This window comes from Nyctereutes procyonoides, unplaced genomic scaffold, assembly GCF_905146905.1.
Source record: "Nyctereutes procyonoides isolate TBG_1078 unplaced genomic scaffold, NYPRO_anot_genome, whole genome shotgun sequence".
NCBI lineage: Eukaryota > Metazoa > Chordata > Mammalia > Carnivora > Canidae > Nyctereutes > Nyctereutes procyonoides.
In genome coordinates, this window is record NW_026575137.1 from 8,160,083 (window position 1) to 8,176,673 (window position 16,591).

The window sequence follows — 16,591 nt, forward strand, 5'->3', positions numbered from 1 at the left end:
CCATTGATGGAGAGCTCTGAATGCAGGCAGACGCTACTCCATCTTACAAAGGCTTCTGGTCTGTAAAATGGGGATAATAAAGGCGTCTATATTATTGAAAGTGTTTGGAAGCCTAGATAAAATCTGGCTTAAAAAGCATTTTAAGCAATAAACATTTTTTCAAGGGCTAGCAATCACTATTATTAATATATAATTCGGTTACATCCCAAATCATATTGTGTCAGTATTTATTATCTGATTTCTTTCCTGGCTTTATAAATTCCAAGCAGACACAACCATGACTTTCTCTATTCCTAGTGTCCAGTGTAGGATTTGGTCCACTGAAGGCAACCAGTTGGGATTTGTTGAGTGGATGGGTGGCTAATTGGATAGATGAATTTAAACAAGTGGCATAGTTGGGTACAAAGGATGTTGGGAATGAAAAACAAAGACCAGGGTTTGAACTGTGCCTCTGTCACTTACTAGCTGTGTGGACATGGGCAATTCTCTAGCTATTTGAGGGCTTGATTTCTCCATCCGGAGCCAGTAGCCAGTGATTTTATCACTTAGCATGTGCTGTGGTCTCTGGTAAGCACTGGGGCTATGAAGATGAATAAAACACAGGCCCCTCTATTGAGCTGCAACCACATCTTGGGGGAAAAAAAATATGTCTTTCCTCTCTTCTTTTCCTGTGATAAGAATTGGCTCAATAGTTGTTAAATAATAACAACTGTAATAAGACGATAGCATCTTATTTCAAGAGCTCCTATAATAATACCCTTACTACCCATCGTGTTTTTTCTCTTAAATAATAGTATAAGGTGCTAGAAGTTACACAATCAGAAGCTTAGTAAGATGCAAATAACTGTTAAACCAAACCTGTGAATAAATAACAGTTTTTGAGAGTATCTATCACATTCATTTCATCTGAAGAAAAAAAAAACATTCAGTTTTTAATAACATTCTGTGAAGAATAGGACAATAAAACCTTTACAATGGCCTCACATGAAGACTTTCTTTGAGTTTATAGACAGTCTACGTATTTAAGTGAAGATTTTAAAATGTTTAAATTTTCAGCCCGAAAGCACTTTTCATCTGAGATAAATAGGTATTTAATATGACTTACCGAGATAATTGTCTTAAATTAACTGAAAACATAAAGAGAAAAAAGTCACTCATGCCTTAACTTTCTCACATAGATCCTGTAAATATTTTTAAATCTTTCTCTGTTCATGCTCTTTGTTTTCCATCAACAGGGTCAAGGCATGTACATATGGTTTTTGCCTCCTTTGTTTACTTGATATACTCCCAACAAGGTATTTTGGAAAAATCACCGACAGATCCAGATTTGCGTCTAGCCTCTAATGCCTACTGGCTGTGTTATCCTGGGCATGTCATGTAAGTAAGCAATCTCATCCTGGCTTACTCACCTGTAAAACAGAGATATTAGGATTTACCTCTTGGGATATTATGAGAGTTTCATTAATGATTTAATTGTGTATCGTGAATTTTATTTTAATTTACGTAATTGATTAACTTAATCATCTATCACGTGAGAACACTTGAAGCAATACAGATGTCCCATAAATACGATGTTCCCTTCAAGAACAAGCTCCTTCCATTCTACTCCACAACCAAACTGTACCGTGTCACATGGCTTATCCACACAGTAGTTTCCCTTCCAGAGAGCAGTGTTCTTTGGAAGTGAAGGGATCCTGAATATACCACTGGATATTTTGTTTTTTCTGAACTCTCCTTATCTGCCTAAAAGCAGAGCCATCAAAAGAACTCACATGTCACAAATGCCCTCCCTGGAAGTTTCAAAATCAGTACAGACTGACTTCTATCACTGCAGACAAGAAGCTGGCACCGGTATAAGGAATTGCCTTAACAGTCGTTGTCACAAAACCATCCTATCTCCTGTCTCTTCTCTGAAGGGCCCATTTATCTTTCCTAAAAGTCATTTGTTTTCCCTTAAGTGCCCTTCCTCCCCTCCCCTTCTATTAAGATAGTATATAGGGCCCAAATTCTAACTTCTTCCTCGACTAACATTTTTTCTGTGAACATCCACCTAAGTACGTGAATAAAAAATGTCTTTTCTCTTGCAAAAAAAAAGAAAGAAAGAAAGAAAGAAAGAACCCACAAAAAAAAAAAAAAAAACAAACTCCTTGAGCACAATTCTCACTATGTCAACCACTGATTTTAAAAAAAGAGAGCGAGAGAGACGCCTGGGTGGCTCAGCGGCCTAGCATCTGTCTTCGGCTTAAGGTGTGACCCCGGGGTCCTGGGATCCAGTCCCTGCTCCCTGCAGGGAGCCTGCTTCTCCCTCTGCCCGTGTCTCTGCCTCTCTCTGTGTGTCTCTCATGAATAAATAAATAAAATCTTTAAAAAATAATTAATTTAATTTAATTTAAAAAAACAACTGGCATGGCTCACCCGTTGCCTGCATAATGAGTTCCACACTGGTTAGCAGGTACATGGTCCCACATCTGGTCCCAAACCACAAGCCTTCTCTAGCACAACCACCAGAGCCTTCTCCTCCTCAGACACCTGTCCTCTGCTGCAAGCACCCTGGGTACCTACCTCATTCCCCAGTCTCACTTTCTACCATCTGTGCTTGCGCTCACTCTTTTCCCCTTACCTCCCTCAACATTATTTTTATTTCTTGTATGAACTAAAAGTACTCTGCCTAATACTAAGTATTTTTGTACAAGTGTCTATCTTCCTAAGAGTATTAAAGCTTTCTCGGAGGCAATGGTGTTGTCTTGCTTCTCTTTGCATTCTTCCCAACATTTCGCAGACAGCTTCACTCATAATGAATGCATCCTGGGAAGCTGCTGCATTGAAATTACTTATTTGACATTAAATAGGCACCGCAATAAGGGAAATCTGTTTTTCCATTTTTCAACTGATTATGATGAGAGATATTAAGATGAGCTCCGAAGCAGTGGCACTCAACGCTAGCAGAACTCGGGAAGTTTGCCTACTTGCAAAGCAGCTAATATGAACAGATGCCAAAAGAAGATCAAAGAGGGTCCTGGAAGGAGTTGCACAAACTGACTTCACTGAGCTGCCCTGTTTTCAAGAAGGTGTGGTGACACCAGGGATGGAAGGCAACATGGACTAAAAGTTGGGTGCAGAGGTTCTGGAACCACACCGCCCAAGTTTGATTTTTGACTCTACCAGTTCCTGCCTTGGGGCCCTGGGGCAAACACCTGGGCCTCTGTTTATATCATCTGCAAGCTAAGGGTGGCCTTTGTGTGAGGAATAAGTGACCTGAGGTAGGTGAAGCACAGAGGATGGGGCCAGGCACACCCACATGCTGTTTATAAACAAATAAAGGACATGCGTCTTACAGATACTCCCTAGGAAAAGGAAGAGTCAAAACACAGACAAAAGATGATAATTGATGAAGCAAAGATCTATAATCGTTCTTTTTCATTACGTTTTCATTTTAATTCCAATATCCTAGTTTCAGGTGTATAATGTAGTGATTCAACCATTCTATACGACACCCAGTGCTCATCACAGCAAGTGTACTCCTTAATCTCCATCACCCGTTTCACCCCACCCCCCACCCCACCCCTCTCCCCTCTGGTAACCATCAGTTTGTTCTCTATAGTTAAGAGTCTGCTTCTTGGTTTGTCTCTGTTTTCCTTTTTCTTCTTCGTTTTGTTTCTTAAGCTCCACCTATGAATGAAATCATGTGGTACTTGTCTTTTTCGGACTTAACTTTGCTTCGCATTATGCTCTCGAGCTTTATCCATGTTGCTGCCAATGGCAAGATTTCATTCTTTCTTATGGCTGAATAATATTCCATTGTATAAATGTCCTACATCTTCTTTATCCATGGACACTTGGGGTGCTTCCATAATTTGGCTATTGTAAATAATGCTCCTGTAAACACAGGGGTGCATGCATCCCTTTGAATTAGTGTTTTTGTAATTTGGGGGTGAATATCCAGTAGGGTGGTTATTGGATTGTAGGGTAGTTCTCTTTTTAACCTTCTGAGGAAACTCCATACTATTTTCCACAGTGGCTGCACCAGTTTGCATTCCCCCCAACAGTGCAAGAAGTTTCCTTTTTCTCCACATCCTCACCAACACTTGTTTCTTGTGTTTTTTATTTTAGCCATTCTGACAGGCGTGAGGTGATATCTCATTGTAGTTTTGATTTACATTTCCCTGATGGTAAGTGATGTTGAGCATCTTTTCATGTATCTATTGACCATCTGTATGTCTTCTTTCAAAAATGTCTTATAACAATGCTTTTTATGGTGTGATTCCCAAATGATCTATATTAGAATCTTCTACAGAACTTAATAAATACAGATTTCTGGACCCTATACTAGAACTACCTATCAGACCTTGTAAGAGGTACATAGAAATCCAGGAGGTTGCATTTTAAACATTCCCAGGTAATTCTGATACACTTTATGAAATACTCATCTAGAACCCTGCTGCTCAAAGTAGACCCATGGAGTAGCACCAGCATCACCTGGAAGCTTGTCAGAAATTCAGAATCTCAGGCCCCACCCCAGACCCACTTGATCTGAATTTGCATTTTCACTGACCCCAGGTGAATCATAGGCATATTAAAGTTTGAGAAGTCTTGGTACTAGAAGATAAATACTGAGGGAATTAGAAAAGGATTTATTTTACACAAGAGAAGGGGATCCCTTCTTTTAAGATGAGAGAGAAATAACTGATAGAAGTTGTACATATATATTCATTAACTGATGCAATAAATATCTGTCCGTGGTCTACCACATGCCAGACACTAATCTGATACTGAAGATCAAGGCAGACATACTCTCTACCCTGTGCAGTGTATTGGATAAGCCAATGATGTGACAAATAAATTCTGAAACCCCACAGATTTAATCCCATAGAAGTTTATTTCTCAAGAAAAACCAATGAGTATATTCCTGATTGGGAGGTGGAATTCCATAGGGTCTTTCAGGGACCCAGGCCCCTTCTAAGACTCTGCCCTCCTTGGGGACCGCAGTCCCCTCTGAATCCTTTGCATATGGCTGGTTAATGGGAAAACAAGTTTTCAGAGGATCTCACGGGAGGTGTCCACAGGCCCTGCCTAAAAGTAGGGTACATTCCTTCTGCCCAAATGCTGTTGGCCGCAGCTCAGACACTTGGCCACCCTGAATTGTCAGGCTGGGAAATGCAGCAGATGTGTGACCAGCAGGGAGAGGACATGGGGTTTTGGTGAACACATGGCAGCCACTTACCATTGAAAGGCTGAGGATGCAAACTCCAAGTTAGAGAAATAAAGGACCAGAAGGAATGAAGTTAGCATTGTCGGGCAAGTAAGAAACCTGTTAGAAGAGATGCTTGGTGCATGAGTCATGTCAGACAGACTCCTTTTAAAGTAAAAGTGAAATTTTAATAAATTAAAAAAAAAGTAGTTTATATCTTAATTTATCTAACCTTGGCAATAACTCTGTAAAATAAGTACCATTACTTCCTCTACAGATGGAAAAATGAAGACACAGGGAGATTAAGTAACGTGTCCAAGTTAGTAAGTAGCAGAGTCAGGATTCAAATTCAGGAGCCCATGTGCTTAACCAGTAGGCAACAGTCTCCTCTTGGCTGGCCTCTCACAGCTGGGTTTTAAAAGCATGAGGAGCTGTGTGGAAGCTAACAACACAGCAGACAGTATTATTTTTACACAGAACTTATAACTTACAGCAGAGTTCTGTGGTATTTAAACCAACAAACAGAGAATGACAAATTATTACCTTGGAAAAATATGTATTTGCTTTGGTTAGTACCTGTATCCCTATCCAGTAGATTTCTTTGGGTTCTACGCAACAAAAAGCAATTCTGATTAACTTAAACAAATAATTGATTCTTCAGAATGATACCAGGTAGCTCATGGAATAATAATAAGGTTGGAGATAAGAGAACCTTCCTTCTAGTGCTACTGTGAATCTTGACTTATGTCATCTCTGTGTCTTGGCCTAGACTCCCCTGAAAGCAGAGCCTCAGGTTGAAGGCTTTTGAACAAGTAGGACATTTGAGAAGTGGTCTCAGGGCAATAGGGAAAGCCTAAATACTAGAACAAGTTATTGAGTTGGCCACCACTATGGACAGCTTCTGAGGAATCTTATAAAATGTTCTCAAAGATGTCCTCCCAGCAGCTATAAGGAAGGTGCATAATCTTCCATCCATCTGTGGTCAAGAGTGGCTCCATGGGCATTAACTTCCCTTTCACTCTGTAGTTGTGAGAACCTCCCCCAGCAGAGAAGCTCCAAGCCAGAAAGCTAGTGGTATTCCCTACAGGCCTGAAAGAAGGAGACGTCAGGTTGTACCTGATTAGGAAGGTAGAAGCCACAAAACTGCTGCTGAAACAGTGGCCAGTGGAAAAGTGCGACTGAGAAGCTACAAAGCAGCCAATACTGCATGCAGCCTGTTCAGCATACTACTTCTTGACACAAAGAAAGTACTGAGTACACAAGGGTCAAGCAACAAAACGGGTCCTGTGTATGCAGAGGGAAGAAGACTTCCCAGGTGATGCTGCCATGGTCGGGGAGGGAGGACATTTCCATTTTCGGTGGCACTGAAAAGCCAGCTAAGTGGTCTGGTCCTTGGAGATGAACCATGATTCCCTATTACTAAATGTCCTCTCCTTCCAACAGCACTTCAATTTACATGAATGTTAATTACTAAAAATTTAGCCCTATAATGATGTAATCAAACAGGCAGTCCTCAGCATTGAGTGTATAAAATAAATTGCCCTTCTTTCAAAATCACTTATATCCAATCTCTACACTTTTCCCTTGATTGGAAGACTCATACGGACAAGTGCAAATCATAACGCAAAGCCATACACGTGCGTAATGCATATAGTTTCTTTCAGTGAAGGGTGCTTGATTAAGGGAGGATGACAGGAAAGATTAAAACAGGGCAGGATAATCTCTGGAGCATCCTTTAAAAGTCTGCTGGTCAGAGATAATCACCCAGCAACTTTGCATTTCAGAGTAGCAAGACCTTTCGAACTGAATTTATGATGAAAACATATGCTCTTCTTGTTAAACCATCATTGAGTACATCTGGAAATCAAATCTTAGAAGAGAGGAAGACCAGGCCTTTTCTCTTAACAGAGACCATTAAGAAGTTTCTTCAAACAGACTAGAGAAGAAAAGGGGGAAGTGAAACTTTCTGATCAATGTTAGTGGGGTTTTTTCCCCTCCAGACAGGTTGAAACAGGTCATATCACAGAGCTTTCCTACTCTCCTTACCTCTCCCAGCTTGGTACATTTGACCCTAAGAAACAGTTTCTGGTCCTGAGAATTCAGATTTCTAGAGAATTTGTTTTGCAGTCAGAGGGAAAACTGAAAAATAACCATCCCAACGCTTGCCATGAATTTATTTTGCCAAGAAAAATCTGGGTAGGAAAGAATAGTTATGAAATCAAAATGGTTCCAACAAATTTGGATTAGGATGCCTGGCTTTGGCAAATTACAGAAACTACCTGGTTTCTGTGAAGAGTCGTGTGGGCTGGAAACAGATGCTCGTTTCAACTCTCTTTGGGCTGCCCAAGGATTGTTTCAGTTGATGCTTGCCGTATTAACTACAGAAACATAAAGGCTATAACAATTTCAAACTACTCTTCTTGGGGCTTAAAATGGCTCAATTAAATAATTAGATTCTTGAGTGGCAAAGTCAGCCTCCTGACAAAGAAAAAAATGTACGCGTGCCCTGCACATTGGGAGAAATATAAGGCGGTGCTGCAAAGAGGAAAGCCACCTACTGCTCTGTAAGATTTCAACTGGATCACTTACGCACTTGTTTGACCTGATTTTATCATGTCACTTCAGAATTTGGTCCCATATGAAATATGAATGGAAATTTTAAAATATCTATATAATGACATTAATATAAACCATTTTATAGAGATAGGCAGTGTCCATATACCACATTTTTCTTTTGTGCCCAAAAGAAAAATAGATATGATGAATCTTAGCTTCAGAAAGATTAGAAGTCCTGCAAGTCGGCTAGAAATAGCTGTTCCTACTTCTCTGAACTACCGTGGGTGGCGGCCCCTGGCAACAGGCCATGCGTGGCCTCCTTGGCCTCCCACAGCAGTCTTGGAATATGAGATGAGGTCAGAGAGGCAGGGAGGGGCCAGATCAAGGAGAGAAAGAGCACCCAGGGGCCAGACCTGGTAGGCTTCGTAGGGGTTCAGTGATTTCCTTTTTTCTAATTGCTGTAGAAAACCACTTGAATTTGAAGTAGAAGAGTGACATGACCTGATTAATCTTCTTTAAAAGGTTGTTCTGTTCGCTGTGTGGAGAATGGATTTTAGGGAGCAAAGATTGGAAGCTGGGAGTAGCTGAGCACGTTGGCAGACTGCAGTGGAGTCTATGAGTGCCACTTCACTTAACGCTTTGCTGAAAGGGGTTTCATTTGTCTGGAATTGGTGAATCAACTTAGAAATGCACTTATTTCTACCACTTTGCCATCTATATACATACAGGGAATATCTATGGTTGCCAACATTAGAAACACCAGCTGTTGTGTGGCCTAAAGAAAGAAAAGGACTATTTAACTCAAATAGTCAATAGGACTATTGCAAAAAGTCCAGACGTACCTCATGGTTTCTTGATATAAGCTTTACTTCCCGGTTCTCGTAAGGCCAGCCAGGAACAAGGAGAGACAGAAGAGAGGTAAAGGTCTTTATCTTAACTAGGTTTTTACTTTTGATGCGGAAAGGTCAGGAAAATATTTTTACAAAGAGAGAAAGAGAGAGAGAGATCCCAAAATAACAAAAACCCCACAAACATTTGCCAGAACTGTATCACATGACCAACCCTAACCATAAGGGAGGCTGAGACATTAAGTATTTTTACCCAGGCACTTTGCCATCCTGGACAAAACTGGAATTCTCCCAGTGGGGGGCGGGGGGAGGAGTGGATAACGTAGTGGACTACTGGGGTTTGCCCTCTACTCGGGGTACTCTCTATCCTATATATTGTATGTTTACCTAAAACACAGTAATCAGCCACAATGTGAAAATTGTGGACACATGTGCAGATATCAGTTTAAAATCCTAATGACACTGAAGATAGACTCATCATCGGTCAATTATATATTTAGTCGGAGACTAGAATAGTTTGTACTCAGAATGTACTTCACTCTTCCCAGCGAGTATGTTGGCTTCCATGACATAGTGTTCTTTAGTCAACTTATATTGGGATCGATGGAATTGCAATTGTGAAATCCAGATGTGGATAGTCTGGTCACTGGCTTGTGGTGCTATTACTTCCTCCTATCCTGGAATTCTGTGACTAACATCAAGGTTAGACTACACGAAGCCATCCAGAAGGAGGCGAGAGCTCTCAAGTAAAAAGAACAGTTTTACAAAACTCAGGACATCCTAAAACGTAAAGTTAGATTTAAGTTAGTTTAGAACTAGTGAAAAATAATCAAGTTTCTGAGTCTGTAAAGATGGCTGCCATGAGCAAAAGATTTGGGGGCTAGAGTATTTCTCAAGTGTTACAATTTTATACTAGTGTTAAATATCTGGTAAAGAGTTTTCCTTTCCATGTATATATTTTGTGCTTCCCTAGTCTCTGTTATAATTTTATGCACTTTTATGGAAGTATTTTCCAAGTTTCCCCCTCCAGTTTTATTAAAAAAAAAAAAAGTCAGTGGGAAAATAGCACTCAGTTTGATGCATCAAGGGTTTTCCCCTTATTGTCTAAAAGGTATATGGGATTGATCTTTGTGGGTTCTGGGATTCCAGCGCTAGGAGCTTTAAGATTTCAGCTCTAGGATGCCACATTTCCATTCTCTGGAGGTAGTACTAGCTCTTATGAAAATGCAAGAACTAAAGCACGTCTGACCTGAAGTATGTCTGTTCGACTTGACTAGGAGTGGGGAGGAAAAAAAGAGAGGTTGATTGTTTCAGCAGCTCTTCTTAAGTACGACTAGTCTCTGAGGATGATCACCCTGATGAACCATCCCACCTGGTATGCGACTCCTGCACAGTCCGCTCCCCTTGAGTCCAGGCTGCCCCTAGGTCTCACCTGGACTGACCAGTAAGATGCAGTATGACATCTAAGGCTAGTATGTAGAAAGCCGTGCAGAATCTTCTGCAAGTGCTCTCTTTGGAACACTGTTTTGAAGGGAGCCACTTGTCACGTAAGAAGATACGTGAGAGGAATCTACCTTAAGATGTCCATGTTATGAGGAAGCCAAGTCAGCCATGTGAGAGGCCATATGTAGAGAGAAGAGAGAAAGAGAAAGGCCCAGCCATCCAGACCACACACCAGACATGAGAGTGAGAAAGCCATTTTGAATGTCCGGCCCTGCTACTATCTGACAGCAAACACGTGTGAGGCCCCAAATAAACACTGACTCCCAGAACAAAAACAGAATGAGAACAACAAACCTGTATTTCCTCACAATGCTGGAAGCTCTAAGTCCAAAATCAAGGTGTCAGCGTGGTCATGCTTTCTCTGAAAACTCGAGGGGAGGGGATCCCTGGGTGGCGCAGTGGTTTAGCACCTGCCTTTGGCCCAGGGCGCAATCCTGGAGACCCGGGATCAAATCCCACATCAGGCTCCTGGTGCATGGAGCCTGCTTCTCCCTCTGCCTATGTCTCTGCCTCTCTCTCTCTCTCTCTCTCTCTCTCTCTCTCTCATAAATAAAAAAAAAATTACAAAAAAAAACTCGAGGGGAGGATCCTCCCTTGCTTCTTCCTACTTTCTGGTGGTTGACAGCAATCCATGGCATTCCTTGACTTGTAGATGCATTGCTTTAATCTCTGCCCCCATCTTCACATGGCGTTCCCTCCCTGGGTGTCTATGTTCAACTTCCCTTTTCCTAGCAGGACACTAGTCATTGGATTAGGGCCCTCCCTAGCTGAGTATGACCTCGTCTTAGCTTCATTACACCAACAAGAACCCTGTTTCCAAATAAGGTCATGTTTGCAGTCCCATAGTAGGTAAGGACTTCAACATAGATTTTGGAGGATACAGTTAAACCCACACCACCTTTCATTGCTCTCCTTACTCAAACTGACTACCACAGGCCCACACACTTTCCTTCTATGATCTCTCTGAATTATTCTCTGAATGTTCATGCTCTCTCCTCAGCACCTTGAACAAGCTCTGTTCCTATTGCACGGTACCTTCTTTCCTGAGATAGCTCTTCTCTACTTCCCATCCTTGTTCACCCTCTTTAGTCACCTCCTCAGTGAGGCCTTCCTTGACTACCCTATTTAAAATCCCTCCACTACTCTCTGACCATCTGATACTCTCTCCTCTCTTTTTGCCTCCATTTTTCTCCTCTTCTGAGATTCTAGCTGCTATCATCCTCATTTCACAGTAAGTTGAAGTATCTTGCTCAAGATCACAGAGCTAGGAAACGGAGAAGCCAACTCCCTACAAGTTTACCCCAGAGATTGTTCTGTTACTTTGTGTTCTGTGCAGTCTCTTAGTGACTATTTTCTATAGTTAATTCATTATCCACCTGGCTAGGATGTAAAAGGCCCAGGCACAGTGACAATTAACAGATGTCCTATGAAGGATAAACTATACTTTGCCTCATTTTTTACCTTTTTTTTTGGTCAACATTCATAAAAATCTGATTTTCAGTGAAAGATTCAGGATGAAAATTCTGAGCATGAGAGTATAAACCAATATTTTTATTTTCTTTGACCAGTGATCCAGAAGGCTGACTGAGCAATAAATCAAGGAGAGTTTATACTTTATTGAGTTCCCATCATTTCTACATCCCGGGGGGGGGGGGGGGGCGGGTCCTGGGACTTAAGGAACAGCACAGACCCATAGTTAAATGATCTATTTCACCAAGAAATATTGTTTGTACAAACCAATCCAAAATAATTGTCAACGGCACCATTTCTAAACAAAGTCTATTTATTGGCATGATGTCACATAGACAATTATTTGTATGATGGCACACACACACACAGACATTTGTTTATTTGTCTGATGTCACACCAAGAAAATGGTCACTCACGGTTAAAGAAGTTTCTGGGAATTACCCAAAGCTATAGTAATATTCATAATAAGTAGTTACCATTCATGGAGTACTACCCATGTGCCAGACACTATGGAAAGTGCTTTTGATGTATTGCTAATTTAATTTCCATAACAACACTGAGGAAGGTACTTTATCTCTGCTTTCCAGATGAAGAATCTGAGCATCTGGGATATTCAATAACCTGGCCCAAAGTCAGCCAGAAAGTCAGGATATGAAAATAGTTCTATAAGACTACAAAGGGATACTATACAGAGATCATGCAGTACATTTATTAGCTTACAGCGAAAAATATGAATGGAGCAGCCCAGAATACTCATGTTAGCTAGCTGCAGACACTGTCTCCCCTGTAAGAATGTCTAGACTGGTAACCATATTACTATGAGACAGGATGTTTATGAGCATCAGGACACTTCTATCTTGGGCAGTCTTCAAAAGGCACACAAAATCTTTTGCTTTCCACTTTCATGTGAATCATTATCTTTTCATTATTTTGCAATTAGCCTCAGACTTTTTCCACTACAACTGTAAAAATGATAGTTTTCATCCTATCGGTTGGAATACAGTAATGGTTTTCAGGAAGGCACTGGCCATTTTGATTGAACTTGGGAACACTTGACCTCTTGCAAAGCCATTTGTAAAACACTTTTCCCTCCATGACTCAGATTTACAAGGCTCTATGGCCACAACCGACTAGTGTAGGGGACTGATCTCATAAAAGAACCCAAGAGTAAGGGAAGAAAGACAAGTCAGGATTCAGGATGAGGTAGTATCTGAGCTTAGTCTTAGAGAAAATATCATGGTTTTGTGAGTGAAAGAAGTTGATAAAGGCATTCTAAGCACAGAGGAACATATAAAAAAGCCTACGTGCTCAGAGAACTGTAATAATTTAGTACAAGGTAATTAGAGAATCAACAAGACTCATTGAATGCATAGATGTGATAGACAAGGGATGCTAACCTGATTGGGTGATGTATCATCCATTAACATTGCACTGGGGCCCAGGAGAAAATTAGAACATTAGTTTTTATATATTGTTGGGTTTGGGTTCAAAAATCAGAGTCCTATGGTTGAGTGATCTCCTCCAGCACAACCAGTAGCCCAATATCTAGATGATAGATGATAGATAGATTGATAGATATTGACATATGGGTAGACTGATCCATAACTGAGGGTTTTCAGGCCAGATGAGGCTGATAGGTTGAGGGCCTAGGGTGCTGACCATGAAAGGAGGAAAGTAGTATAACGACCACACCATCCATACCATTGGAGAATGAAGTGAGCAACAAACTGGGAGAACAAGGAGAGGTTAGGGATTAGAGATATCTATGAAAATAAAAAAAAAAAAACACTTGTACCTGTGTACAAGTGAGGCATGGGATGGGCTTGAAAGTCAGAGGCTTTCTCTGAAGTTTGGTACCTTGTAGCTTGAGATTTCCAGAGTCAATAGAAGTGATAACAACATTTCTAGTGGAGAAAGGTGATGATATTATCAAATACACCTCTACAGGTTCAGTCTCTGGTAGTTAACAAAGGCTGAGTGGTTTTTATAGAAGTACATGAAATCCATGTGGTGTTCTTCATTTTCTTCAAGGCCATCCTAAAAAGTGGCACCTGTGATCAAATGACATGCGTAATTGCTGTGACTTCCAGCTATTGGATATAGCACTATTTAGTAGTAACCTCCTCCAGAAGTACTGAACAGATAAAATCCATCTATGAAATATGTTAATCAATAATGTAATTTGTTCTTTCACTCACCATATGGAAAGTACAGTAGAGTATGTCATTTTCCAGATGTATTTGAGATTTTTATCTGTTTCATTTTTCTTTTCTTGAAGGGTTTTCTGATACATACTTTAAAAACATCATCCCTCAGTTAGGCTTTGACCTGTTGAAAGTCAGGCTCTCACATCCCTAAAGACAAATCATGTGCAAGACATGTTCACCTCTTGAGACTGCTCTGTGGGAACTCAATGGGAGAGCTTTGCCAAATAGTTGCTGAAAGGCAAACAGTTGATCTGCCGCAACATTTTTAATGCAAAGCAATTTTCTCTGAGATGCCAGATTTAGATGAAAATCAACTCATTGAAAACTCATATAATAATTGCAATTCCCTTTGGAAGTAAGTTCAAGGGAAATATTATTTATGAAAATGAAAATAAATTATGAAATTAGAAATCAGGGTGTATTGTAAGAAACATGAAACCAGGTCTTGGTACGTTGTACTCGGATTTGGGGGGTAAAATTACTTTAGTCATATCTTAAACAGAAGTGGGTAACCATTTCAACCAACAGAAAGCCGATACCATTCACTTTTCAAGAGAGGGAACATATGTGATACTTAAATAATTTTTCCTTAAATGTCTCTAGTCCACCTTGTTTGGTTGTCTCTTGTCTACCTTTCCTAAATTTACTCCTTAAAGATTTCTTTTTTTTTAAAGATTTTATTTATTTATTCATAGAGACAGAGAGAGAGAGAGGCAGAGACACAGGCAGAGGGAGAAGCAGGCACCATACAGAGAGCCTGACGTGGGACTCGATCCAGGGTCTCCAGGATCACACCCTGGGCTGTAGGCGGCGCTAAACCGCTGTGCCACCGGGGCCACCCTCCTTAAAGATTTCTATAAACCATAAACTACCAGGACAGTAGAAGCTTTAACATTAACTTTTAATGAAACATTATTAAGAAATGTTTTCCTGGGGTGCCTGGGTGGCTCAGTCAGTTGAGCATCTGTCTGGTTCAGGTCTTGATCCTGGAAATCCAGAATTGAGGACCACATCAGGCTCCCTGCTCAGTGGGGAGCTTTTTGCTCTCCCTCTGCACATCCCGTAGCTCATGCTCTCTCTCTTTCTCACTCACTCACTCTCATAAATAAATAAATAAATAAATAAATAAATAAATAAATAAATACATACATACATACATACATACATACATACTTTAAAAAAAAAAGGAAAGAAAGAAATGCTTTCCTATCCTAAAAAGATGACCTCGGACATGGCTAAGACTTACTAACTAAATTTGGAAAACATTATTTTTCTTCTATGCTGTTTCCTCATCTGTAAAATTACCTTATGCAAATGAGAACTAAATGCGGTAAATACATGTGAAATATCCCATACAAAAGTCCTAAATGGTACCACATATGATAAATCTGGAGGTAATTTTCTTTGAGTCACTTCCTGGTGGGCCAACATTATAGACTGTTATGGTTATCCTCTTTGCTGACCAGCGTATTTAGGATGGCTATGTAAAACCAAGTAGAACACAATAGTACTCCCTTCACTAATCCTTAAGAGGAATATGTCATACTGTTCTGTTCATAAGACTGGACCAGTACCACTTAAAATTTTTAGAAAAATGGAACGTGATAAGAATTTCTTAAACTCCATTAGTGACCTTTTCAGACTGGGATCTTTTTAAAATTTTATCAGTCATGTTTTGGTGTCTTAATCTGTTCAGGCCTCTATAACAGAATACCATAGATTGGAGGTAAACAACAGAAACCACTTCTCACAGCTCTAGAGGCTGGAAATTCCAAGACCAAGGTCCTGGCAGATTCAGTGCCTGCTGAGAGCCCGTTCCTGGTTCACAGATGGCTGTCTTTTTGGTATGTTTTCACATGACAGAAGGGGCAAGGGAATTCTCCAGAGTCACTGTTTTAAGGCACTAATCCCATTCATGATGGCTCCATCCTCATGACTTAATCACCCTTCAAAGGCCCCACCCCCTTACACCATCACATTGTGGATTAGCTTCCAGCCATGAATTTGGAGTGGGGGAGTTAGGGAGAGACACAACATTCAGTCGACAGCACTCAGTGGATAGAATGTCCCCATCTGATGGTTGCTTCAGTATATTGTTGGTAAACTAAAACTGGCACATAGATCATTGTCGATGATGTGGCTCACCCTTCCAGTCCTTTGTTTGAAGAAAGCTGCCAAAAAGCTAAACTAACTCCTGACCAGGTGAGAACAGTAACATAAGAAACAGAACTTGGACATACTCATGTGAGTGATTATTTCATTTAAGTCATACTATGAGCCTTTTACATCCCTTATAAAATTCAAAGTTAATACTCTTGATAGTAAGGCATGATTTGGGCAATTAGAAAAGGACAAAGTCAGATTCTACGATATGTTCTTCCTTATAAATGTGGCAAACAGTGAACACAATTATAGAAGTGCCAGTCTTCGTTGGCATCTAGAAAGGCTGTTTTTCTCATGAAAGAAATCATAGAATTTTTTCTATGTTTTGTAGAATCCTTGTCTTTCTGCAGCTACAAGTTCATCAAATTCATTGTTTTGGTAGGCCTTGATTATTGATTTTTCATTTTCCCTGTTAACTCTATGGGTGTGCCCCCCAAGGGTATTTTGCAGGGGCCCAAAGTAGAGATTATCACTTATCTTTTCTTTTTTTGTTTTATTTTTGAAAATATTTTATTTATTGAGATGACTGGGCAGCTCAGTTGGTTAAGTGCCTGACTCTTGATTTTGGATCAGGTCATGATCTCGGGGCCCTGAGACAGAATTCCACATTGGGTTCCATGCTCAGTGTGGAGTCTGCTTGTCCTTCTCCCTCCCTG